This window comes from Rana temporaria, chromosome 2 (genome assembly GCF_905171775.1).
Source record: "Rana temporaria chromosome 2, aRanTem1.1, whole genome shotgun sequence".
Classification (NCBI taxonomy): domain Eukaryota; kingdom Metazoa; phylum Chordata; class Amphibia; order Anura; family Ranidae; genus Rana; species Rana temporaria.
The window spans coordinates 42962657-42989923 of record NC_053490.1 but is presented as its reverse complement, the minus strand read 5'-3'; the positions used below and the strand labels follow the sequence as shown (position 1 = coordinate 42989923).

The window sequence follows — 27267 nt, the reverse complement described above, 5'->3', positions numbered from 1 at the left end:
CTGGAAACTTTCCCGACGTGCATTGCGGTAAATGACGTCGCAAGGACGTCATTTGCTTCAAAGTGAACGTAAATGGCGTCCAGCGCCATTCACGATTCACTTACGCAAACGACGTTCAATTTTAAATTTGCAACGCAGGAACGACGGGTATACGTAGCATTGGCTGCCCCTGCTAATAGCAGGAGCAGCCTTACGCGGAACCCGACGAACGGAAACGACGTAAACTGCGTACGCAGGGCTCGCGTAGGGTTGTGAATCGGCGTTAGTATGCAATTTGCATACTATACGCTGACCACTACAAGAACGCCACCTAGCGGCCAGCGTAAGAATGCAGCCTACGATACGACGGCGTAAGAGCCTTATGCCAGTCATATCTTAGGCTGCAGTCGGCGTATCGAGCCCTCTGAATCAGGAGCACTCGATACGCCGGCGCAACTAAGCAATTGCGCTGCGTAACTATGGTTACGCAGACGCAATTGCTACCTGAATCTACCCCAACGTTTTTAAAAACGTCATTTTAAATGTGTGGGGAAAACGTCGTTTTATGTCTTCTGAAAAACGAAAAAAAAAAAAATTGAAGCATGCTTCAATTTTTTGTGTCGTTTTTCCCAAATGTCGTTTTTTGTGTCATAAAAAATGACCGTGTGTAGGCTAAAACGACGTTTAAAACAACGTTTTTAAACCCGCGCATGCTCAGAAGCAAGTTAGGACGTGAGTTTGAATGTAACAGAGTGCCGTCGTACGTGCTGAACGTAACCGCGCTTTGCTAGAGCTTTTGGAAAAAACGATGGTGTGTATGCTACATCGTTTTTGAAAATGAAGTTTGAAAAACGTTGTTTTTTTTCATCACATAAAACGTCGTTTTTTTTCTATCCCAAAAAACGACCCTCTGTACGCGGTATCAGCGCTGCGGGGGGAAAGATGGGAGCCAGGGCAGTGATGGGAATCTGTGCTGCTCAAGGTGATTAGGGTGTGCCTGGGCACACCTGGCACACCTATGGGTATCATCAAGTCTAATCCAGAGCCTTGCAATAGATGTGAGGACCCCAAGGGACAGTCCACTGCCAGAGCATAGGAGAGCCCAGAGGAGTAGAAGACCAGGTAAAGTCGGCAATACGTGCATCAAAATGTGTCCGGTTCAGCAGGGACGAGCTGAATTTCAAGCTATGTATGAGCAGGCTGATCCATCGATCAACTTAACTGCTTGCCGACCAGCGCACGACTATATACGTCGGCAGCATGGCACGGACAGGCAGAAGAGCGAATATATATACGTCCCTTTTAAGATCGTGGCATCGTGGACACTCGCGAGCGCCTGCCGCGAGCTCCGTGAGCCCGATCCACGGGTCCCACAGACTCGATCGCCACAGGGATACCCGCGATAGTCTCATGGAGAGGTAGAACAGGGAGATGCTGATGTAAACAAGCATCTCCCCGCTCTGCCTAGTGACAATGACAGTGATAACCGATTCCTGTAATCGGAAGCGGTGATCACTGTCTTGTCACACACAGCCCACCCCCCCTACAGTAAGAACCACTCACTAGGGCACACTTAACCCCTACAGCGCCACCTAGTGGTTAACCCCCTTACTGCCAGTGTCATTTTCACAGCAATCAGTGCATTTTTATAGCACTGATCGCTGTAAAAATGACATTAGTCCCAAAAATGTGTCAAAAGTGTCCGATGCGTTCGCCATAATGATAGGGACATTGACAGGTACAATTCAACTGTCACTTAATCTACTGGGAGGATTCGCTCAATCCATTCAGCTCATCCAAGTACTAGGCCTGTGGCAGAGGTCCCTAGAGCCAGGTCTGTGGCAGAGACCGGTTTCTCCCAGCAACCTAAAGTGACACTTCGGCTGCCAGGCTCGTGGCAGGAGTCTGTCCGGGGGCACTTTACCCACTCAGGCTAGAATGGCGACGAACTGTATCTACTACTACTGAGAGCAGGATTGCTCTTTCTCATATCCAGGCCTGATACTACCTCATGTTGATGTTGGTCATGTTGGGCCGAGATGGCTGGACATTCGCTTACTAATCTACTCATCAACCTCACCCCTAGACAACGGTAAGAGGTAACTTAATATGCCGATTCCAAAACAACCAGCGGCTCCTGCGGGGGTAGCGCTACAAATGTTTTTTAGGAGTGTACCTGTAATGGGCTGCTGCTAATACAATCCCATGCAAAACAGCAGTGACCCATAGCTCCCAACTGTCCCTGATTTCGAGGGACTGTCCCTGATTTGGATCAATGTCCCTCATTCCTCCTCATTTGTCCCTCATTTTGGTCTGATCTATATAGTTGTATAGAAAATGTACTTTTTATCTATCAAAAATTGTTTTCCAGGTCTAAACCTTTCATCCAACTTCTAAATTTCTGCATTTGTACATTCCAAAAGACAATATAAAGGAATAGCAGTGGTAAAAAAAACACTTGTGGGTTTAACCAATCTTGTTTTTTGTACAATTCTCCTCTAACCACTTAAGACCCGGCCGGACCTTTAACTGAAAATTGCGCGGTCGTGTGACGTGGCTCCCAAACAAAATTGGCCTCCTTTTTTTCCCACAAATAGAACTTTCTTTTGGTGGTATTTGATCACCTCTGTGGTTTTTATTTTTTGCGCTATAAACAAAAATAGAGCGACAATTTTGAAAAAAATGCAATATTTTTTACTTTTTGTTGTAATAAATATCCCCCAAAAAATATATAAATTATTTTTTTTCCTCAGTTTAGGTCGATATGTATTCTTCTACCTATTTTTGGTAAAAAAAACACGCAATAAGCGTTTATCGGTTGGTTTGCGCAAAATTTATAGCATTTACAAAATAGGGGATAGTTTTATTGCATTTTTATTATTTTTTTTTTTTTTTTACTACTAATGGCGGCGATCAGTGATTTTTTTTCATGACTGCGACATTATGGCGGACACATCGGACAATTTTGACACATTTTTTGGGACCATTGTCATTTTCACAGCAAAAAATGCATTTAAAATGCATTGTTTACTGTGAAAATGACAATTGCAGTTTGGGAGTTAACCACAAGGGGGCGCTGAAGGGGTTAAGTGTGACCTCATCTGTGTTTCTAACTGTAGGGGGGTGTGGCTGTAGGTGTGACGTCATCGATTGTGATTCCCTATATAAGGGAACACACGATCGATGACGGCGCCACAGTGAAGAACGGGGAAGCTGCGTTTACACACAGCTCTCCCCGTTCTTCAGCTCCGGGGACCGATCGCGGGACTCCAGTGGCGATCGGGTCCGCGAGTCCCGCGGCCACGGAACTTCGGACCGGGTCACGTGCATGCGATCCCATGGCTGGGCTTTAAGGGCAACGTACAGGTACGTTGATGTGCCCAGCCGTGCCATTCTGCCGACGTATATCGGCGTGAAAAGGTCCTTAAGTGGTTAAGAGGGTGTGGCAAGGGGGTGTGTCCTATGCCTGCATACTTTTGCTGATAGGTGTCCCTCATTCCCATCTAAAAAATGTGGGAGGTATGGTGACCTAAGAATGTGGTGACATACAAAATGCTGTAACCCATAGCAACAATAGAACAGTAGAAATATCCTTGAAAGACTGGATGTCATGGATAACCGTGCTCTTGGATATTACACATCGCCTCTCTTTCAGCAACTGCTTGTTAATGGCAGGTAAATTAAAAAGGACAATTCTGCAACTGTGCTTTAATTACCCGTATTGTGCTCTTACCTATTCATCACATTATTTCTTTTACATGAAGAAAAGATAGGTAATTCCATCACTTTTCCTCTCCGGAACTTTTTATTCAAGATCCAAAATGGAAAATTTGTAATTGTACATTTTTGCTGTGCTTAAAAGATAGGTGAAATAAAACTACCATGGCAACTAGATAAGATTTATGAAAAAAAAAAATAAAAAAAATCACAATTTGCTTTAATAGCAACGCTGCACGTTCTACATACTGCGGAGTGCTGGGAAGATAGCAAGAACGGTTCAAAGGAAAAGGATTGTGCTGAGATCTGCTGCTACAAAGTGCTATTTAAAGGAACCTGTGTCATGATAATGAAGCAGAAAGGAACTCCTTTAGGGCCAAAGCAAACTTTTACGATGCAGTGAATTGTGGTACCTACATTAGTGCGTTTCGGCGCCATTCATTCTGAATGGTACACCAATACACAAAGGCAACCCAGCCCTGATACACATGTATTACATCACAATGCACTGTAAGGCCTCATTCACACTTGGCGGCAGGGCTGTCTTAATGAGAGGGCACACCTGGGCACTGCCCAGGGGCCCCAGCTGCATGGGGGGCCCCTGCACTTTCCCCAAAGCAGCTGGTCCTTGAGCCCACGCTGCCCCACAATTGGGGGCCCCATGATGGCACTGAGAGTGATAGATACACAGGGGAGGCAGTCTGCCTCCTACCTACTTGATGTCTGTTTACCTGCACTGTCATCATTGTAGGGGCCCCAGAGCATTACTTTGCCCAGGGGCCCAAGATGCTATTAAGATGGCCCTGCTTGGAGGACTCCGTCGCTACGGTCTGTCCGCAGATCTCCGCTGAGCCGGCGGATGACAAGCTCCTCTCTGCTCACTGAGCGGGGAGGGGCTTGTCGGGCACCGCTGTGTCCTATGGAGCGATCTGATGAAAACGGAAACCATGTCCGTTTTCATCAGATCTTACCCGATCCGCATGGACGGATGGGGACATGGCCCCCATACGTCTGTTTTTAGCGGGTCGGATCGGGTCGGATGTCAGCTGACATGTATCCGCTGACATCCAACGCTCCATAGCGATGCATGGAGCGGCCGTTCAGGTCCGTGACAGACGGACCCGAACGGCCCTAAGTGTGAATGAGGCCTTAGTCCATTCTTGTGCCATATATTGTGATGCCAGGAATACATTCATGCAGACCTGTTAAGCTCCACTTTAAAGTGCTATTAACCACCTCCAGTCTGAGCCAATTATGACAATCCTCTCCTACATGTAAAAAAATGAATTTCTTTTGTTAGAAAACTACTTAGAATCCCCAAACATCATATATATTTTTAAGCAGAGGCCCTAGAGAATAAAATGGTGGGTGTTGCATATTTTTAAGTCACACGAAATTTGTGATAAAAGATGATGATATGCCGAGTAAATACCGTATATACTCGAGTATAAGCCGACCCGAATATAAGCCGAGGCACCTAATTTGACCACAAAAAACTGGGAAAACCTATTGACTCGAGTACAAGCCTAGGGTGTCCATTTGCATGCCTCACTGTGTCCATGTGCATGTCTCACTGTGCCCATGCCTCACTGTGCCCATGTCTCACTGTGCCCATGCCTCACTGTGCAGTCTAGGTAGTCTATGGAAGGGGTGCCCGGATTTGAAAAATAAGTGCTCCCCAGCTGTAGGTCACCCAGACAACAAACTTTGCACACTTTAAGATAAATGGGGCTACATGTGTGCCAAGTTCCGGGTCCAGGGGACCTACGACCAGCTGGTACCGGGTCCCCAAAATCACTGGAGAAATAACCGTTTAACATGGGAGGCTATGGAAGGGGTGCCCGGCTTTGAAAAATCGGTGCTCCCCGGGCCTTAGGTCCCCCGGACAACAAACTTTGTACACTTGTAGAGGAAGAGTGGGGCTACATGTGTGCCAAGTTTGCCGGTACCACATCCCCAAAGTCCGGGAGATCAAGCGCAAAAAGGTGACTCGAGTATAAGCCGAGGGGGGCATTTTCAGCACAAAAAAATGTGGTGAAAAACTTGGCTTATACTCGAGTATATACGGTAGATACCAAACATGTCACACTTTAAAATTGTGTACACCCATAGAACGGCAACAAATTACGGTACCTAAAAATCTCCATAGCCAACGCTTTAAGGCTGGATTCACACCTATGCAGTTTTAGTGCTTTTTGCAGATTTGCACTACAGTCCATTTCACATGGTTTCCAATGTAACACATTCTGTAGTGCAAATCTGCAAAATGCAAAAAGCACTTAAAATGCAGAGGTGTGAATCCAGCCTAAAAGCCTTTACAGGTTACCAGTTTAGAGTTTCACATTAGGTCTGGGGTAAAATTATTGCTCTTGCTCCAACGTTCGCGGAGATACCTCACATACGTGTGCGATCACCGTTTATTTTTTATTTCTTTATTTTAACATAATACTTTTCATTTTTTTTTCCTCTTCTTTTTTGATCAACGTTATTGCTATGACAAGGAACGAACAACGTCCCTTGTTATAGTATAGGCCGTGACAGGTGCTCTCTATAGAGAGATTTGGGGTCTATGAGTCCCCAGATCTCTCTTCTGGCCTCTAAATCATCAGATCAAACCAAGAGATGTGTTGGATCTAATGCTTTTACAAGCTGGTAAAGGCTTGTTTACATGAGATCGAAACTGGAAGTGACACAATCCTCATTGCTTCCGGTTTCTGATGTCACACATTGGGATAAACATCAGTTCCCCTCACTGTGTACCTGGAACCGGATGGCGTCGGTCTCATCCTTATCTGGCTCCCCAATTAGACGAGGGAGCCTGGTAAAGGCAGCGGCGGTGGTGGTGGGAGCCCCACACGGGGCCCTCCCACCCTCCACCCCCTGTAAATGTAATCCAGTACTGTACAATTGCTCAGGCTAAGCGAACGATACCGGGATCGTGACTGTGGATCAGTGTTTCTCAACTCCAGTCCTCAAGGCGCCCCAATGGTTTCCCTCAGATGAAACAGCTGTGGTAATTACTAAGGCAGTGAAACTGATCAAACCATGGATAACAACATCAAATCACCTGTGCAAAATAATGGACAGCCTGAAAACATGACCTGTTGGGGCACCTTGAGGAGACACTGCTGTGGATGCAGTCATGATCCTGATATAACCACTTCAACCGTAGGCCGTTTATAAATAGCCTAAGGACAGGAAGTGGTTAAACCCTCCATTTTAAGCTCTTTCAGCAGCTGATTCAATCACTTTGGCTGCATTCACATCTGGGCATTTTGAATCGCGTGCAGAATTGCCACGATTCTGCCTGTGATGTCAAAACACTCTGCTAAAATGACAAAAAAAGCTTCTGAACCCTTATTGGGTGACAAGCTTCACGCGATGTGGTTTACCGCAATTGCAGATTGATTTTCCTTTTTCCATGTCAAAATCGTAAAATGAATGAAATTTGAAATTTGTGTTGCGTGACCTGTCATTTTAGACAGAGCGTTTTAAAAATTGCAGGCAGTCTCGCAGCGATTCTGCCCACGATTCAAAACGCCCAGGTGCGAATGCAGCCTTATTGAGTATGCAGCTTCTTTACCTTTAAACCATTACCTATGTTCCAGTTTAAGTTGGTGTCATGACTACTGTCCCAAGATTCCTGTTTCAGGGTTGCTCCTTTCTCTTGTAGCATCCTATGGAGCCACCCTTGCATGCAGAGACTAAAGTTGTGTTTCCCTCCACTGTGTTGGCAGGTCGGCGACATCAGTACCTTAAATCTGCAAAGACCGACTTACTAGAAGCCTCACCTGTCTGTCCTGCCCTTAGTATTTAAGAAGGCTGCTGGGTGTTGTATTTTTAAGCTTATAGATCTGTCAATAAAATCTCTGTCTCCTAATTCCACCAAAATCCGTGCTGCTTATTGTTCTCCTTGCTGGAGAGGAAGCTGTGCTTGAGGACCTGCAGTGCAAAGATCTCCCTGATTTTGTTTAATTAATTTTATGGATTTGTGATCTTTGCACCTCTCCTGCAGCTTCCTGTTCATTCCCATTACCATTTATCTGATCACTAGTCATCAGTGGGACAGCTGTTACATAGGGAAGCAAAGCCCTACCTTTACCAAGATAGCCACCACCAAACAGAGTCACAGAGCAGATCAAGGCATGGTAAGCCAGTAAAAAGAAAACGATCAGCTGTAGAGAGCGCACAGGCAATATCGATGACTAGTCCTTTGCTCTCCGCTTGCCTTTTGGGAACTGCTTCCACAGTTCAGACCCTCTTTAGAAAAAACACCAATAAATGCATTTATGCATGCATTAAAGTATCAACAAATGTACTTTAAATTAAAATAGTGTAAATACCTGAATGTGATGCGATTCCAGTCTCTTGTAATCCCATGTAAGGACTTAGTGAGGCAGAGGCGACACTAGGATCCAATCAGGTGTCTTGCTTTCACATGTGTTAACAAGGTACATGCTGAAAGAGAGAGCAGAGAGATGACCTCATCAGTTCATTGGTTCTCCTTAACTGTCCAATCACAGGCTTGGGGCGGGGGACCTAGCTGTTTTGTAAAGAAATGGTAGGTCACCGGTTTCATTAATCAAGGCAAAGTAAATATCAGGACTGGATAGCCAGAAATACAAATCCTTTGGTAGGAAAAACAGCTTCCAAATATACGAGGGTCAGAGGGATGTACCGAAATAAATGTAGGCATACATTTTTTATAAGTATACATAGTTCAAGTTTCACATGTTGGTAGAGCTACTTTTCCTCTATAGTAACTACACTTCTTCTTTTTTGGTGTAAGCAAATAATGGACTTTGAGCAGAAGCAATACGCCACCATTGAGTTCTTGATGAAGGAGGGGTGCAGGCTATCTGACATAGAGAGATACAGAGATGAGATACAGAGATGATACCATTGACAAGATCAAAGTACATAGATGGATGAAGAAGTTTAAATGGTCTCATCTCTGTAAACATTATTATGTAGCCTTCTGTGGATGTCGGACAGACTTCGCCCCTCCTTCGTCAAGAACTCAATCGTGATATGATGCTTCTGCATAAATACCGTTATTTACATACCTGCAATGAAAAAGATGAAGAAGAAGAGTTACTACCGTGTTTCCCCCAAAAATAAGCCCCAGTTTTATATTAATTTTGGCAACAAAAGACACAGTAGGGCTTATTTTCGGAGTAGGTCTTACCATGTAATGTGCGGTTTTCTCTCCCCCTCTCCCTCCCTGCCTGACAGGAATCCCCAGTGTGAACCGAGTTGAAATGTTTGTAAAATCCTATGATCCACTTCATTATAGTATTATATAATGTACAGTGTGTTTGTGTCTGTAATATAATTGTGCCAAATAACTTCGTTATAGTGCAACTCTGCGCTTCTGTGACCCTGCGGAGCTCTATTCCCTGCAATTATATAAGAAACACACACATTGTACATTATATACTACTGTAATAGAGTGGATTATAGGACTTTACAAGCATTTTAAACTAGAGCTTATTTTCTGGGGTAGGGCTTGTATTGCAGCCTTGCTGGAAAATAACGCTAGGTCTTATTTTCAGGGTAGGTCTTATTTTCGGGGAAACACAGTATAGAAGAAGCATTACTCTACCAACATCAGAAATTTGAGTGACACATGTAAGTTAAAGTACTGCATGTGAGCCCTCACCTTGTAAAACAACCGCTCCATTTAAAATAGAATTGAAAGGGAAAACATTTGTGTGTGTGTATATATATATATATATATATATATATATATATATATATATATATATATATATATATTTTATACACACACACAAATACACACTGTATAATATATATATATATATATATATATTTTTTTTTTTACTGTCTATTTCAGTTTCGGTTGTCAGCCAGGTACACCCTGAATTTTCAGTTTTGGTCTTTGGAATTTTAATTTCGGTGCACCACTACTTCTAATGCACCTGGTCTGCTGTATGTTGTGGCAGCGAATCCTGGAGATGTCATTACACAGGCTCTGCATGCTGTATGTCCCTGTGCATGAAGCCCTAAACTCTTTGGGCCAGATTCACAGAAGAGATACGACGGCGTATCTCCTGATACGCCGCCGTATCTCTGTGATCCGTCCTAACTATGCGGCTGATTCATAGAATCAGTTACGCATAGATAGCCCTAAGATCCGACAGGTGTAATTGACTTACACCGTCGGATCTTAGGATGCAATTCTAGGCCGGCCGCTAGGTGGCGATTCCATTGCGGTTGGCGTAGAATATGCAAATGACTAGTTACGGCGATCCACGAAGATCCGCGCGTTCGTCGCAATCTCGTACGTCGTCGCTAGTCGGTTTTTCCCGTTGCAAAGTTACACCTGCTTTAACATGGCTTATCTTTAGATCAGCCATGTTAAAGTATGGCCGCCGTTCCCGCGTCGAATTTAGAATTTTTTTATTTTTTGCGTAAGATGTCCGGGAATACGAAACGCCGTAACGCACGTCGCCGTTCAAAAAAAACGTCGGGGGGCGTAATTTCGCACAAAGCATGTCGGGAAATTTTAACACGGAGCATGCGCAGAACGTTCGGCGTGGGAACGCGCCTAATTTAAATGGTGCCCGCCCCATTTGAATTAGGCGGGCTTGCGCTGAGCGCTTTTACGTTACACCGCCGCAAGTTTACAGGTAAGAGCTTTGTGAATCAGGCACTTACGCTGTAAACCTGCGGCGGTGTAACGTAAATGGGATACGTTACGCCGCCGCGGAGTAACGTAAATGTCTCTGAATCTGGCCCCTTAATCGTAGTTTATTCCATCTCATTCTTAATCATTATTGTGCTTGAGCTCCACATTAACAGTCACAAATTGCAAAGTATATTGTAAACCCAGAGCAACGCAACACCTAATAGTTGACCCAAATTTCACCCCAATACAAAACTGTATATTGTTTTCAAGCTATGTCTATTCTGGCTAAGCCACGTCCCTTTTGTCTCTTAAACCAAGTCCATCTTCTACGAAAATATGCAAATCTGGGCAGGCAAAAGGACAACTGTTGGCAATGTGAAAAGAGAACCCGGTAACAAGTGGCACTTATATATATATAATCAGTGCTCGCAGAAGAACATATTTGAGGGATTAAGCATGCTATTTTATTCTCCTGATTGGAAAGCCTTTTTCATCTCATATATAGAAGAGCTAAATATATATAAAAGTAAGAGACCCAGAGAAAAGCACAGCTGTGAAACACGCAGGAAATGTAAGACTCTAAAATTAGCCATTAATACCAAAACAAGAAAAATGGAACTGCAGAAAAGGCACACATTGTAAAGGCGATGTATAGCTGTCCATAGACATTGAGGTGTCACTAAACGATATCCTTGTTCTCAAAAAATAATACATACACATCCACTACTTATCCTTGTCCTTACTTAAAGCGGGGGTTCACCCTATAAAAAAAAAAATAATATTTTTTTTTTTCCTCTAGCATAAAATTAGGCATAGTAGCGCGAGCTACAGTATGCCTGTATTTTTTTTTTTTAGCCCGGTACTCACTGTGCAATCGTATATTGAAGATTCCGACTCCCCGCGGGGAATGGGCGTTCCTATCCAGAGGGAAGGTGATTGACGGCCGGCTCTGGCACATCACGCTTCTCCGGAAATAGCCGAAATAGGACTTGGCTCTTCACGGCGCCTGCGCATAGACTATGCGCAGGCACCGTATAGCGCCGTGAAGAGCCGAGACCTACTCCGACTGTCTTCGGGGAGCGTGACGTGCCAGAGCCGGCCGTCAATCACCTTCCCTCTGCATAGGAACGCCCATTCCCCGCGGGGAGTCGGAATCTTCAATATACGATTGCACAGTGAGTACGGGGCTAAAAAAATAAATACAGGCATACTGTAGCTCGCGCTACTATGCCTAATTTTATGCTAAAATGTTGTTATGGAGGGTGAACCACCGCTTTAATGGCCCTGTAAACTATTTTTTAATAAATGATTTCCTACTTTGTTTTTCTGCCTCATCGTAACATCCTCTGTGAACTCGGAACCTCTTCTTTCCCTCCTCACTTCCGTTTGTTTGGAATGAGCTGTGCATATTAGTTGCGGTCACGTAGTTGAGGTCACGTACACTGCTCAATACATTGGAAAAATCTCTGTCAGGGCTGGGCTCAGTCCTTCCTTCTCTGTGCTGGCAGCTCAGCTGTCAGCTAATTGCCAGCTCCCATCTCTCCACAGTGATCCACCTGTTGATGATCCTGCTCGTCAGCTCTGCCTACTTAACCACTTGCTGACGGCCGTACGACTTTGTACGGCCTCAGCGCGGCTCCCAATCTCTAACAGACCGTCTTTTTACGGCCTCCCCTTTTCGCGCTCCCGAGCGCGCAGCGGGGAACTGCTGTGCTGGCCGTGTCCCTTGGACACAGCCAGTCACAGATCGCCGTGAACGGCCAATCGGAGCGGCCGTTTCCTAGGCGATCTGTGCGGCCAATGAGAGATGATCTCATATGTTTACATATGAGATCATCTCTCATTCCCGGCTCTCGCAGACAGCGGTGCTGTCAGGGGAGAGAGGAGACGGATCTGTGTCTCTTGTACATAGGGACACAGATCGGTCACCCCCCCCAGTCACCCCCCTTCCCCCACAGTTAGAACACTAATTAGGGTACACATTTAACCCCTTCCTCACCCCCTAGTGTTAACCCCTTCCCTGCCAGTCACATTTATACAGTAATTAGTGCATATTTATAGCACTGATTGCAGTATAAATGTGAATGGCGCCAAAAATGTGTCAAAAGTGTCCGATGTGTCCGCCATAACGTCGCAGTCCCAATAAAAATCGCAGATCGCCGCCATTTCTAGTAAAAAAAAAGCATTTATACAGTAATTAGTGCATATTTATAGCACTGATTGCAGTATAAATGTGAATGGCGCCAAAAATGTGTCAAAAGTGTCCGATGTGTCCGCCATAACGTCGCAGTCCCAATAAAAATCGCAGATCGCCGCCATTTCTAGTAAAAAAAAAGCATTTATACAGTAATTAGTGCATATTTATAGCACTGATTGCAGTATAAATGTGAATGGCGCCAAAAATGTGTCAAAAGTGTCCGATGTGTCCGCCATAACGTCGCAGTCCCAATAAAAATCGCAGATCGCCGCCATTTCTAGTAAAAAAAAAAATGTATACAGTAATTAGTGCATATTTATAGCACTGATTGCAGTATAAATGTGAATGGCGCCAAAAATGTGTCAAAAGTGTCCGATGTGTCCGCCATAACGTCGCAGTCCCAATAAAAATCGCAGATCGCCGCCATTTCTAGTAAAAAAAAAAAAAAAAAAATAATAATAATTCTGTCCCTTATTTTGTAGGCGCTATAACTTTTGCGCAAACCAGTCGCTTATTGCGATTTTTTTTTTTTTTTTACTAAAAATATGTAGAATACGTATCGGCCTAGACTGAGGATAAAAAAAAAAAACGTAAAAAAAAAAATTGAGCTATTTATTATAGCAACAAAGTAAAAATATTTTTTTTTTTTTTTAAATTGTCGCTCTATTTTTGTTTATAGCGCAAAAAATAAAAACCGCAGAGGTGATCAAATACCACCAAAAGAAAGCTCTATTTGTGGGGAAAAAAGGACGTTAATTTTGTTTGGGAGCCACGTCGCACGACCGCGCAATTGTCAGTTAAAGCGACGCAGTGCCGAATCGCAAAAAGTCCTCTGGTCAGGAAGGGGTTTAAGTGCCCAGTAAGGAAGTGGTTAAAGCCTTCCAGTTCATTTGCTCTTTGCCTTCGCCTGTGTTAACATCACAAGAGACTTGAAGACCTGCTTGACTGACGTTCCCTCTGGCTACAGATCCTGCTTACTGTACTACTACCTTTATCGCTGGCTCTTGGACATTGGCTTGGCCGACTACCCGTTCCAGTTACTGAACTCTGACTATGTTTTGACTGCGCTTACTCGGTTTACCTTTTTATTTATATAACAAGTGTGATTTAACTGTATTTCTGTCTCGGTCTGATTCATGGTTTCTGACAATCTCATAGTCCATCTCAGGGGTGAGCAAGAGAAGGTGGCTACGTTCCTACATACTATACAGTGGGACCACGGAGAACCAACATAGCCACCCTCTAACTGGAAGTCACAGAAGTGAAACAGAGGAATTTGAAGACTTGGAGGAGGCTGAGAACAATTGAAGGGACTTTTCTGAGTCAAGAACACATACTTGAATATCATTTTTTTTTTAAGAGTTTCATGAAGTGGAGATATAAATGTATAAGGGGAGCACAGCAGATGTCTGCAATTAGAGGAAGGTATGGGGGTTATACATAGAAAATAAAAATGGGATGGGGTGGGCAAGTGAGGGCGGAGATGTGGAGGGTAAAGAATGAGTTAAGACTGAATCTAGGAGCGAGGAAATAGAGAGAGAGCGCCTTCATAGATTACCCAAATAAATTGACCACAAGGATGCTGGGTACAAAGTGGTGAGTCTATAAATTAGTAGTCACAGAAGTTTAGGACTTATGAGCTTGCTTGGAATTAAAAGAAGAGTGAACAACAAGACCCTAAAGTGTTGGGAGTATTATAGACAATCTATGCCTACCACATATTTTGAAATGTATCTATGGAATCCCTGCTTACAAGACGTTCCATATGAATTATATCATCAAGGATGTCTAGCCATACTAACGATGAAAGGATGGTATAAGACTTAAAGTGTCATCCCCAGAAATAGCTTGTGGGATTGTCCTTAAGGGAGATAGTGATATTGATAGTGAGATAAGGGAGTCTCCCCGCAGGGATACAGTCCCAAGGGAGGGGGCAAGCACGCTGACTAACCCCCAGCTAGAACGGCTTGAATGATGGGGGCAAGCTTACCGAGGAGGAATAGGAAGTGAGAAATTCAGACAAAAGAAAAAAAACATTTAGAAAGGAAATCGAAGAAAAAGGTAAGTGAACCAACAATGCACTAGCTTAAAGGGGCTGTAAAGGTAAAACATTTTTTTCCTAAATAGCTTCCTTTACCTTAGTGCAGTCCTCCTTCACTTACCTCATCCTTCCATTTTGCTTTTAAATGTCCTTATTTCTTCTGAGAAATCCTCACTTCCTGTTCTTCTGTCTGCAACTACACACAGTAATGCGAGGCTTTCTCCCTGGTGTGGAGAAAGCCTCTTGACAGGAGAGGGGGCAAGCAGGAGGGTCAGGACGCTATTTACTTTGCAGATAGAGAAAGGAGCTGTGTGTTAGTGGGTGTCCTGACACTCCTGCTCGCCCCCTCCCACCTCAAGAGGCTTTCTCCACACCAGGGAGAAAGCCTTGCATTACTGTGTGTAGTTACAGACAGAAGAACAGGAAGTGAGGATTTCTCAGAAGAAATAAGGACATTTAAAAGCAAAATCAAAGGATGAGGTAAGTGAAGGAGGACTGCACTAAGGTAAAGGAAGCTATTTAGGGATTTTTTTTTTACCTTTGTGACAGACTCACCAGGGACATCACTGGACCCTCTTATGTCTAAAATCATCCTATGTCCACTAGGGGCATAGGATGACCGAGAAATGATATCTTGGACTACCTGAGCCAGGATATCTGTAAAGAACTATTTTGATTCTGAACTCAACGGGTTAATTGTAAGAGTGATGCCTTCATACTGTTAGATGCGAATGTCCTCGCATACAGCCATCTCTCTTTTCTCTGTGCTAATTGACCCGGCTATTGTGTGAAGATGTCCTGTGTTTACACTTATAATAATGTGTATTAAAATTGAGGTGCATATACTAGACAGCTGGAAACCTAAATGCACTTCCGGCGCCAATGGGCAGTAAATTACTTGACCCCAAGTGAGGAAAAAGGATGTGAAATCAAGGGTGGTGGGATTATCAAAAGTGATTAAAATTGATAAAAATCCAGAGAAGCAGCTATTATAAAAATGGGTAAAGAACCCAATAAAGATATAAAACAAAGTATCAGAATAGTTATGGAACCGTGGTTCAATGATATAAACAGCGCTATGAGATTGATAATATCTAGCCCAAAATAAGAGCTTTAAATGAGAATGTAGGTGGTGTGCTCGGTGACCAAAAAGAGACCAGGTGTTAGTGCACCCTACACCCTATCTCTAGATTCACCAGGTAATGTGATGGCATCCCCCTCTGGGATGTGACCTTACCACAATATACAAGAGGACTGGCGTGTTAATGTCAGTACTCTCAGGCACACCTTCCTCTATTCTCTGAGTCAGTCACGGTCATTCCATTGCAGGCACATAAAACAAAAAGAAAGTACTATATGGTGAAGTACCGCTTTAAGCAATGACCCACAGATTGTAAAGGAGAGCAAACCCCCTATGCAAATGCCCGTACAGAAATAACAAAGTAAATGAACCAAAAATGCAAGCCTGTGAACACCGTTCTTTAGGCACAAGAGGCCGCCCAAGTGCTGGTAACGCTGGGGAACTGGTGGTCAGCTGTGGAGCGCAGTAAGACTTCCGTGTTGCGCCGATGTAGCCACGCCCTGACGCGTTTCGTCACTTCCGACTTCGACTGAGGGCGTCGTCCCTCAGTCGAAGTCGGAAGTGACGAAACGCGTCAGGGCGTGGCTACATCGGCGCAACACGGAAGTCTTACTGCGCTCCACAGCTGACCACCAGTTCCCCAGCGTTACCAGCACTTGGGCGGCCTCTTGTGCCTAAAGAACGGAGTTCACAGGCTTGCATTTTTGGTTCATTTACTTTGTTATTTCTGTACGGGCATTTGCATAGGGGGTTTGCTCTCCTTTACAATCTGTGGGTCATTGCTTAAAGCGGTACTTCACCATATAGTACTTTCTTTTTGTTTTATGTGCCTGCAATGGAATGACCGTGACTGACTCAGAGAATAGAGGAAGGTGTGCCTGAGAGTACTGACATTAACACGCCAGTCCTCTTGAATAATGTGTATTGTATAGCAGGTGAGAGGAGATGGGACATCTACCTTAAAATGTCATATTTCGGAGTCACCTCGTATGGGTAAATGATTAGTTAATTAGCTCATGTTAATTTATGTTCTGGTTACCTCCTCTTTAAACTGTATATAAGGTTGTATTCTTGGTTCTATTAAACACTCCATGTTCAGCAGACAAACAAGTCTCGTCTCGTTGTGTGTTGAGAGCAGCTGGAATATCTGATATCTATATCCAGACTGATAAGAAGCGGTATATGACGGAAACACTCAAGCGGAGTGCGGGACGTTCTGTTACAACCTTTACAACCCCTTTAACCACTTAAGCCCCGGAACCAATATGCTGCCTAAAGACCCAAGGGGTTTTTACAGTTCGGGACTGCGTCGCTTTAACAGACAATTGCGCGGTCGTGCGACGTGGCTCCCAAACAAAATTGGCGTCCTTTTTTTCCCAAAAATAGAGCTTTCTTTTGGTGGTATTTGATCACCTCTGCGGTTTTTATTTTTTGCGCTACAAACAAAAATAGAGCGACAATTTTGAAAAAAAATGCAATATTTTTTACTTTTTGCTATAATAAATATCCCCCAAAAACATATATAATTTTTTTTGTCCTCAGTTTAGGCCGATATGTATTCTTCTACCTATTTTTGGTAAAAAAAAATCGCAATAATCGTTTATCGGTTGGTTTGCGCAAAATTTATAGCGTTTACAAAATAAGGGATAGTTTTATTGCATTTTTATTTTTTTTATTTTTTTTACTACTAATGGTGGCGACCAGCGATTTTTTTCGTGACTGCGACATTATGGCGGACACTTCGGACAATTTTAACACATTTTTGGGACCATTGTCATTTTCACAGCAAAAAATGCATTTAAATTTCATTCTTTATTGTGAAAATGACAGTTGCAGTTTGGGAGTTAACCACAGGGGGCGCTGTAACATTTAGGGCTCACTGTGTGTGTGTTTACAACTGTAGGGGGGTGTGGCTGTAGGAATGACATCATCGATCGAGTCTCTCTAATAAAAGGGATCACACGATCGATGCGCCGCCATAGTGAAGCACGGGGAAGCCGTGTTTACATACGGCTCTCCCCGTTCTTCAGCTCCGGGGAGCAATCGCGACGGGGCGGCTATAAACGAATAGCCGCGCCGTCGTCCCGGATCGCTCCCTGAGGCTTACCGACCGCCGCATGTACCGGGGGGGGGGGGGTCCCGATCGGACCCCCGACCCACGTCAAGCAGAGGACGTACAGGTACGTGCATGTGCCTGTCCGTACCATTCCGCTGACGTATATTTACATGAGGAGGTCGGCAAGTGGTTAAAGGAACCTATTTAGAAAATAAAAAAACAAACCTTTACAACCCCATTAATGCATAGAGTGCATTAAGATAAAAAAAAACTGCTGCCTTTACCATGGGCGTAGGAACCGGGGGGGACGGGGGCATCCCCCCCAGGAAATAATGCAGGGGGGACAAGTATGGTAAAATCCCCCCCAGGTTAGGATAGGGAGATCGTCCCCGGATCGCAGGCAGGGGCCGCTGAGTCCAGCTGCGGTCACTGCTTTTCTCCCCCATTCAGTGCCGATGTAGTGCCGATCCAGCCCCGACCCCTCCCCTCCCCTCCCGAGCGGCGCACAGCTGATTGCACACAGACATGCATAGCTGTGCTGGCCGCTCTGCTGAATGGGAGAAAGGAGCAGGAAGGGGGCGGGGCCCAGACTGACACTCGTGGCCACACTACACCCGACCAGCCTGCAGAGCCAGAGAGAAGTTGCATGTGATGGAGAGCCAGAACGACACAGTTGAGGTACATGGGGGAGGAGGTAAATGTTACTGAGAGGGGGGAAGTTACAGTTTACAGAGAGGGGGAGGTATAATATTCAGAGAGGGGGGGGTGTGTTACAGTTTACAGAGAGGGGGAGGTATAATATTCAGAGAGGGGAGGGGGGGTGTTACAGTTTACAGAGAGGGGGAGGTATAATATTCAGAGAGGGGGGGGGGGGGGGTGTTACAGTTTACAGAGAGGGGGAGGTATAATATTCAGAGAGGGGAGGGGGGTGTTACAGTTTACAGAGAGGGGGAGGTATAATATTCAGAGAGGGGGGGGGGGTGTTACAGTTTACAGAGAGGGGGAGGTATAATATTCAGAGGGGGGGGGGGGGTGTTACAGTTTACAGAGAGGGGGAGGTATATTATTCAGAGAGGGGGGGTGTGTTACAGTTTACAGAGAGGGGGAGGTATAATATTCAGAGAGGGGGGGGTGTTACAGTTTACAGAGAGGGGGAGGTATATTATTCAGAGAGGGGGGGTGTGTTACAGTTTACAGAGAGGGGGAGGTATAATATTCAGAGAGGGGGGGGGGGTATGGTATACAGGTACTAACCTGGCACTGGATAGTCATAGATTCATGCTTTTAGTGCAGCTGATGGAAATGGGGAACAGGACTCTTATCTATTCATGTCATGTATTTACTCTGGCACTACCACTCTAACCTGGCACTACCACCTAACCTGGCACTACCACCTAACCAGCCACTACTGTATACCACCTAACCTGGCACTACTGTATACCACCTGACCTGGCACTACCACCTAACCTGCCACTACCACCTATCCAGGCACTACTGTATACCACCTAACCTGCCACTACCACCTAACCTGGCACTACCACCTAACCAGGCACTACTGTATACCACCTAACCTGGCACTGCCACCTAACCTGGCACTACTGTATACCACCTAACCTGACACTACCACCTAACCTGCCACTACCACCTAACCTGCCACTACTGTATACCACCTAACCTGCCACTACCACCTAACCTGCCACTACTACCTAACCTTCCACTTCCACTTATCCAGGCACTACTGTATACCACCTAACCTGCCACTACCACCTAACCTGGCACTACTGTATACCACCTAACCTGGCACTACCACCTAACCTGCCACTACCACCTATCCAGGCACTACTGTATACCACCTAACCTGCCACTACCACCTAACCAGACACTACGGTATACCACCTAACCTGGCACTGCTGTATACCACCTAACCTGGCAATACTACCTAACCTGGCACTACCACCTATCCAGGCACTACTGTATACCACCTACCCTGTCACTACCACCTAACCAGGCACTACCCTATACCACCTAACCTGGCACTACCACCTAACCTGGCACTACTGTATACCACCTAACCTGGCACTACCACCTAACCTGCCACTACCACCTAACCTGCCACTACTGTATACCACCTAACCTGCCACTACCACCTAACCTGCCATTACCACCTAACCTTCCACTTCCACCTATCCAGGCACTACTGTATACCACCTAACCTGCCACTACCACCTAACCTGGCACTACTGTATACCACCTAACCTGGCACTACCACCTAAGCTGGCACTACTGTATACCACCTAACCTGGCACTGCCACCTAACCTGACACTACCACCTAACCAGGCACTACTGTATACCACCTAACCTGGCACTACCACCTAACCTGGCACTACTGTATACCACCTAACCTGGCACTGCCACCTAACCTGACACTACCACCTAACCAGGCACTACTGTATGCCATCTAACCTGGCACTACCACCTAACCAGGCACTGCTGTATACCACCTAACCTGGCACTACCACCTAACCTGGCACTACTGTATACCACCTAACCTGGCACTGCCACCTAACCTGACACTACCACCTAACCAGGCACTACTGTATGCCACCTAACCTGGCACTACCACCTAACCTGGCACTACTGTATGCCACCTAACCTGGCACTGCCACCTAACCTGGCACTGCCACCTAGCCTGCCACTACTACCTAACCTGGAACTATTGTCAATCACCTAACCTGCCACTTCCAGCTAACCAGTTAATTTTTGCTAATGCCATGTGGGTTAATTTTGACTAATGTCATGTGGGTTGGTTTTTACTAATGCCATGTGGGTTAATTTTTACTTATGCCATGTGGGTTGGTTTTTACTAATGCCATGTGGGTTGATTTTTACTGATGCCATGTGGGTTGTTTTTTACTAATGCCATGTGGGTTAATTTTTACTTATGCCATGTGGGTTAATTTTTACTTATGCCATGTGGGTTGGTTTTTACTAATGCCATGTGGGTTGATTTTTACTGATGCCATGTGGGTTGTTTTTTACTAATGCCATGTGGGTTAATTTTTACTAATGTCATGTGGGTTAATCTTTACTTATGCCATGTGGGTTAATTTTTACTTATGCCATGTGGGTTGATTTTTACTAATGCCTTGTGGCCCACAGGGCATTAGTAAAAATCAACCCACATGGCATAAGTAAAAATTAACCCACATGGCATGTGGGAGTCCGAGTTTACTGAATAAGAATTTACCTGGCGAGTAAAAATGCTGTCCCCCCCAGATTTGTAAGGGTTCCTACACCCATGCCTTTACAATCAACACTTCTATTTACAATTTAACACTTCTATATATGATGCCTAGCTCCTGCTGAACAGGAGGCTGGACGGGCAAAGCTCGGGCATGCAGACCAAACTATGAGCTCATTCCTAATCCCAGGTAACAAAAACTTAATTAAAAAATAATATCTTCAGCCCTTCCTAAATCTAGCTATAGTAATATCCCATGCACTGGTGTGAGGTTGGAGCGCTAGCAAACCAAACATTAACAAGTTCAAAAATGTTTTTACGGGTCGGCCCGAGACTCTCCAAGCTCCCAGAATAGGAATTCCAGACTTCACCCTGAAGCAGCCATATTAACTGACTTTTTTCCCCTGGGGTGCCTCTTTAAAAAAATAGTTGCTGTGATTTCATCTACATTCTTATAAAGCTCCTGCACACGATAATAACCATAATGCCAAAATTGCTGCAATTGTACAAAAATAATTACAACTGCCCCCACACACACAGCTTCTACAGAGTTCAATAATGGCACAATTAAGCACATGTGGCTGAGCATTACAAGCACGGTATGCAGATCCCTCAACCACAGCCTCCTCCATGTCATACATATTCATGTATGCATACCGTCATTTATAAGGCAAAGTGACATGAAGTATCGCTCCATTTAAAAGATAAAACTTTGACTACATTCTTTCCTTATAGGTGGTGACACGCGGTACAGCGCGATGTGTCTGCGAGACGTGTCACTCTGTTAAATCGCTTATACGGTAACCAGTAACCCGTCAAAGTACTCGGCGTTGAGAAATGGCACATCTTTAACTAAAGCCGGTGTCTACATTTTATTTAGTAATGGGATATCCAATCTGAAACACTTTTTTTTAACCACTCAACCTCCAAAAGATTTAACCCCCCCCCCCACTTGACCAGGCCCTTTTTTGCTATATGGCACTGCGTTACTTTAGCTGACAATTGCGAGGTCGTGTGGCACTGTACCCAAATACAATTTTTGGCCTCCCCCCCACAAATAGCTTTCTTTTGAATGCAAAGAGAGTAACTGTAGCCACTGATATTCAAGCGATAAACTTTGATGCCCCGTACACATTACCGGGTTTTCCGAAAACTGCGAGGAGAGCTTATGGCCGGGAATCCCGGCCGTGTGTATGCTCCCTCGCAATTTTTCTGACGGGAAAACTGATAACCCGCCGAAAAAAAAAAAAGGAGAACCATCTCTCTTTTTTCCCGCCGAGATTCCTGACAGCCTTTTTTCCATCAGAAGCCTGTCTGGGGCCTACTAATCCAGAGGTGGTCCTGGGCTGTCTTGCCTGTGTGGAAGAAGCCAAGACAAGCTGAGGAGATCCCAGGGGAGGATCCTTTGCTGGAGAGAGCCAGGATGTAGCCTGGTCTCTCAGGAAGGGCCTGGTGACTCAGTTGGGGGACGCACCTAGGCTAATCCACCCTCACAGTACTGCCGGGTCGGCTTAGAGTCGGTTCACACATAGGTGGCACGAGTTCGGGGGCGACTCTGCAAGTCGTCCTGAGGACAACTTCAGAGGCGATTCGCAAAACGACTTCTGTATAGAAGTCAATGAAGATCGCCCCGAGCCGCCCCCAAAATACTACAGGAACATTTTTCTAAGTCGGAGGGACTTGCGTCGCTCCTATTAGAACGGTTCCATAGCATTGAATGGGACGCGACACGTCAGGCGGCTGAGCCACCTGTCGTGTCGCCCCAGTGTGAACCGGGTCTTAAAGGTTCTGGTACTGTGAAGCTGTTCTCCAACTAACTAACTACTGGCTACAAAATCCTGTGAGAGAGGATTATCCAGGAGTTCCACTGATCGCTACGTCCTGTGAGAGAGGCATATCCAGAATTCATTTTGGTGGCTAGGCCTATGTGAGAGACCTATCCAGTAACCAAGATCTGCTGAAAGAAAGCTGTTTTGTCCTTTGTATCTAAGGAATCCATCAGTGATATCTGAAACCTCCCCTAATCCTCTACCCTACTGCTACTTCAAAGTTATTTTATTAAAGCATTGGAAAATTGCTAAAGTGACTGGCACTCGCATTCGTTTTACATTTCCCCATTGTGACCACAGAGCCGGTGCAGGAGTTGAAAGGTAGGGCAACGGCAGGACCCAAAAATATTCAGCAGCTCCTTAGGGGGTAGTGCTACATATCTACAGAATTTTTGTAAGATAACTATTTAAAAAAAAAATTGCAGTCTTCTATGCTGTCACATTGTAAATGGATGTACAGTATGTTGGCAGGGTTTTAGCAGCTCTGTACAATGGCTTGCGCAGCTGGAGCACATTGCACCTTGCACTGCACTCTGCTGGATGGGACCATATGTTATTATTTGCAGTACCTTAACAGCTGGATTTAATGGGCTGCCCGTGCCTGCTATGTAGTCTAATTTCTCATATGTCCCCATTTTTCCCTGATCAGGCTAATAGATGTCATTTCCTCCATTTAGTATTGTGAAGGTTCAGGGCTGCAGTTTGTAGCTGACAATTTTCTGGCCCCGTTCCAGCATCTTTTTAATCTTTGCAGTGAAAAGCAGATGTGATGTTTGATAGCGGAGCCAGAGAAATGGTCCATACTGTCACTAGGATACTTGATCTCAGAGGCGGTTCTAGGCTTTGTGAGGCCTTAGGCAAAACTTGACATGGGGCCCTACTCTCGCCCATGATGGGAAAAATAATTCAAGGCAAGAGCCTCTTCCCCGCAACCCTGGCCAGTGGTTGTGGGGGTCTGCGGGCAGGGGGCTTATCGGAATCTGTAAGCCCCCTTTAACAAGGCAGCCCCCAGATCCTGCTCTTTAATAACTAAGGGGCGGGGGCCACCCAGTGATGTCACCTGGTGAACCCACGCCCTTGTGATGTTATTGACTGAGGGCATGCTAGGTCATTGACGTCACAAGGGGTGGTGTCACTGATATTCCCTGGTTGTTAGGGATGCTGGCGGCCCTACTCCTGAGTCAGGGCTCTTAACGCCGCCTGAGCACAGCAGCATTACGGTCCCCTGTCCCTCAAATCTGGGGTAATGCATTAGGTAAGTTAGACGGCTACGAGGCCCCTGTGAGTGCGAGGCCTTAGGCGGCCGCCTAATTTGCCTAATTAAAGAGCCGCCTTTGCTTGATCTTTCTGAATTGTATCTCTCACATATCATGGGAAGACTATGCTAGTTGAATGCATGGAACCCTCCCTCATCCATTTCTGTATGTACTGTACAAACCCCTTTCAAAGATGGCCATACACTAGTAAAATTTTGAACAATCACTCGTACGAACATTGGTACGAATATTTTTAGTACATTAGATGACTTGGCAAATGTTGTTTTAAAGTCGTTTGAAAGTATTGGAAATCATTTTTTTTTTCCTTTTAATCCTTTTTCGTTGGCAGTGCCGTTTTTGAATGTTTTGCGTACACGTTCAAAAATACTTTTACGCCTGAAGATTTTTTTACGCCAGTTTTTGATGCCACACAGTATATGCACAATGGTTTACCAAGTGCAAATTTTCAGGACACACAAATACAAAATATTTGAGAACATAACACTGACAAGGTGCTCCTGAAATGACATGTGGGTGTCATACAGTATGCACGATATGATAAGACCTCAAAGGGCCGACTGGCAGTGATATCAGAAGCCCAGAGGACCGTGTATCCACTAAAACAGTCTTTGTTTATTCCACATGCGTTTAAAAAAACAATGGAGATGGACAGTGGTTACCAGTTGATGTCCAACCCCATACCATAGGCATGCAGGATGTACTGGGGAAGAGGTTCACAGATAAGCACAGTGGGCTCCGTGCTGGAAATTTTACGTCACGGGAATAGACGTCACCTGAAGTGACCTGGTCGGAACCAGGAAGTCTGTGGTGGTGGACACTCAGACTAGGACACACCAGGGAATCACACCAGTTGCCAGGATAACATGTTTTGGGGTACTCCTTTTGTCAATTCCTGGTAGGCAACCAGAAAGACAATGGTGCGGATTCAGATAGGAGTTACGATGGCGTATCTCCGGATACGCCGTCGTAACTCTGAGTGTGCGGGGTCGTATCTATGCGACTGATTCGTAGAATCAGTTACGCATAGATTTCCCTAAGATCCGACTGGCGTAAGTCTCTTACACCGTCGTATCTTAGGCTGCATATTTATGCTGGCCGCTAGGTGGCGCTTCCATAGATTTATGCGAGGAATATGCAAATTAGGTAGATACGCCGATTCAGAAACGTACGTCCGCCCGGCGCATTTTTTTACGTCGTTTACGTAAGGCTTTTTCCGGCGTAAAGTGACCCCTCATAAAGCAGGGGTAAGTCATGTTAAGTATGGACGTCGGAAACGACCAAACAGCGTCGTATTTTACGTAGTTTGCGTAAGTCATTCGCGAATAGGGCTGTACGTAAGTTACGTTCACGTCAAAAGCATTGACAGTTTGCGGCGTAATTTGGAGCATGCGCACTTGGAAACGTTCACGGATGGCGCATGCGCCGTTCGTAAAAAACGTCAAATACGTGGGGTCACAAGTAATTCAAATAAAACACGCCCACATCATCCACATTTGAATTAGGCGGGCTTACGCCGACACATTTACACTACGCCGCCGTAACTTAGGGTGCAAGTTCTTTCTGAATACGGAACTTGCGCCCTAAGTTACGGCGGCGTAATGTATCTGTGATACGTTACGCCCGCCGATAGATACGTAAATGTATCTGAATCCGGGCCAATGTTTATATCTGTGCAGCGACACCCATAATTTAGCAGTTAACCCAGTGTAGCAAGATACCAGGCCTCCTTTAGTCTAATGAGAACCTCCAGAGCCAAGAGCTGCTAACATCCTTGGTTTTTAACCACTTCTGCCCCGGACCATTTTGCTGGTCAAAGACCAGGCCACTTTTTGCGATTCGGCACTGCGCCGCTTTTAACTGACAATTGCGCGGTCGTGCAACATGGCTCCCAAACAAAATTGACGTCTTTATTTTCCCACAAATAGAGCTTTCTTTTGGTGGTATTTGACCACCTCTGCAGTTTTTATTTTTTGCGCTATAAACAAAAATAGAGCGACAATGTTGAAAAAAAATTCAATATTTTTTACTTTTTGCTATAATAAATATCCCCAAAAAATATATAATATATTTTTTTTCCTTAGTTTAGGCCGATACGTATTCTTCTAAATATTTTTGGTAAAAAAAACCAATAAGCATTTATTGATCGGTTTGCACAAAAGTTATAGCGTCTACATAATAGGGGATAGATTCATGGCATTTTTATTAATATTTTTTTTTTACTAGTAATGGTGGCGATCAGCGATTTTTATCGTGACTGCGACATTATGGCGAACACATCGGACACGTTTGACACATTTTTGGGACCATTGTCGTTTTTACAGCGAGCAGTGCTATAAAAATGCAATGATTACTGTGAAAATGATACGGGCAGCGAAGGGGTTAAACACTAGGTGGCGCTGTATGGGTTAAGTGTGTAAGTGTGCCCTAGTGTGTGATTCTTACTATAGGGGGGGATGGGCTACATGTGACAAGACAGTGATCACCGCTTCCGATTACAGGAAGCGGTGATCAGTGTCATCGCCACTAGGCAGAGCGGGGAGATGCTTGTTTACATCTGCAGTACTCCGATGGAAGGCTTCGTCCGCACCCTCAATACATTTTTGCAAGAGGTTAGTGAACTTGGCTCTGCCACTATACAAGGCTACTTACCTGTCGCGTGGCTGTGCTAAGAAAATCCATAAAATATGGGACATCTGGATGGAATCCCTGTCCACTAATGCAGACTCCATGGACGATTGTTTGGCACAGTAAGGCTGTAATGGGGGCTTGCAATGATGGTGAGGGGTTCTTGCAATGATGGTGAGGGGGGCTTGCAATGATGGTGAGGGGAGCTTGCAATGATGGTGAGGAGGGCTTGCAATGATGCTGAGGAGGGCTTGCAATGATGGTGAGGAGGGCTTGCAATGATGCTGAGGAGGGGTTTGCAATGATGGTAAGGAGGGCTTGCAATGATGCTGAGGAGGGCTTGCAATGATGGTGAGGGGGGCTTGCAATGATGGTGAGGGGGGCTTGCAATGATGGTGAGGAGGGCTTGCAATGATGCTGAGGAGGGGTTTGCAATGATGGTGAGGAGGGCTTGCAATGATGGTGAGGGGAGCTTGCAATGATGGTGAGGGGGGCTTGCAATGATGGTGAGGGGAGCTTGCAAGCAATGATGGTGAGGGGAGCTTGCAATGATGGTGAGGGGAGCTTGCAA

General features: G+C 45.1%; 1 long non-coding RNA gene across 1 annotated transcript in view; it reads right to left on the bottom strand.

Annotated features, from left to right (window-relative positions):
* LOC120928977 overlaps window positions 1–27267 on the bottom strand; it is a 264765-nt gene that overhangs the window by 152759 nt on the left and 84739 nt on the right. Inside the window, exon 2 of the long non-coding RNA XR_005747330.1 lies at window positions 8040–8154. This is a non-coding gene — a long non-coding RNA (uncharacterized LOC120928977). The remainder of the gene's footprint in view (window positions 1–8039; window positions 8155–27267) is intronic.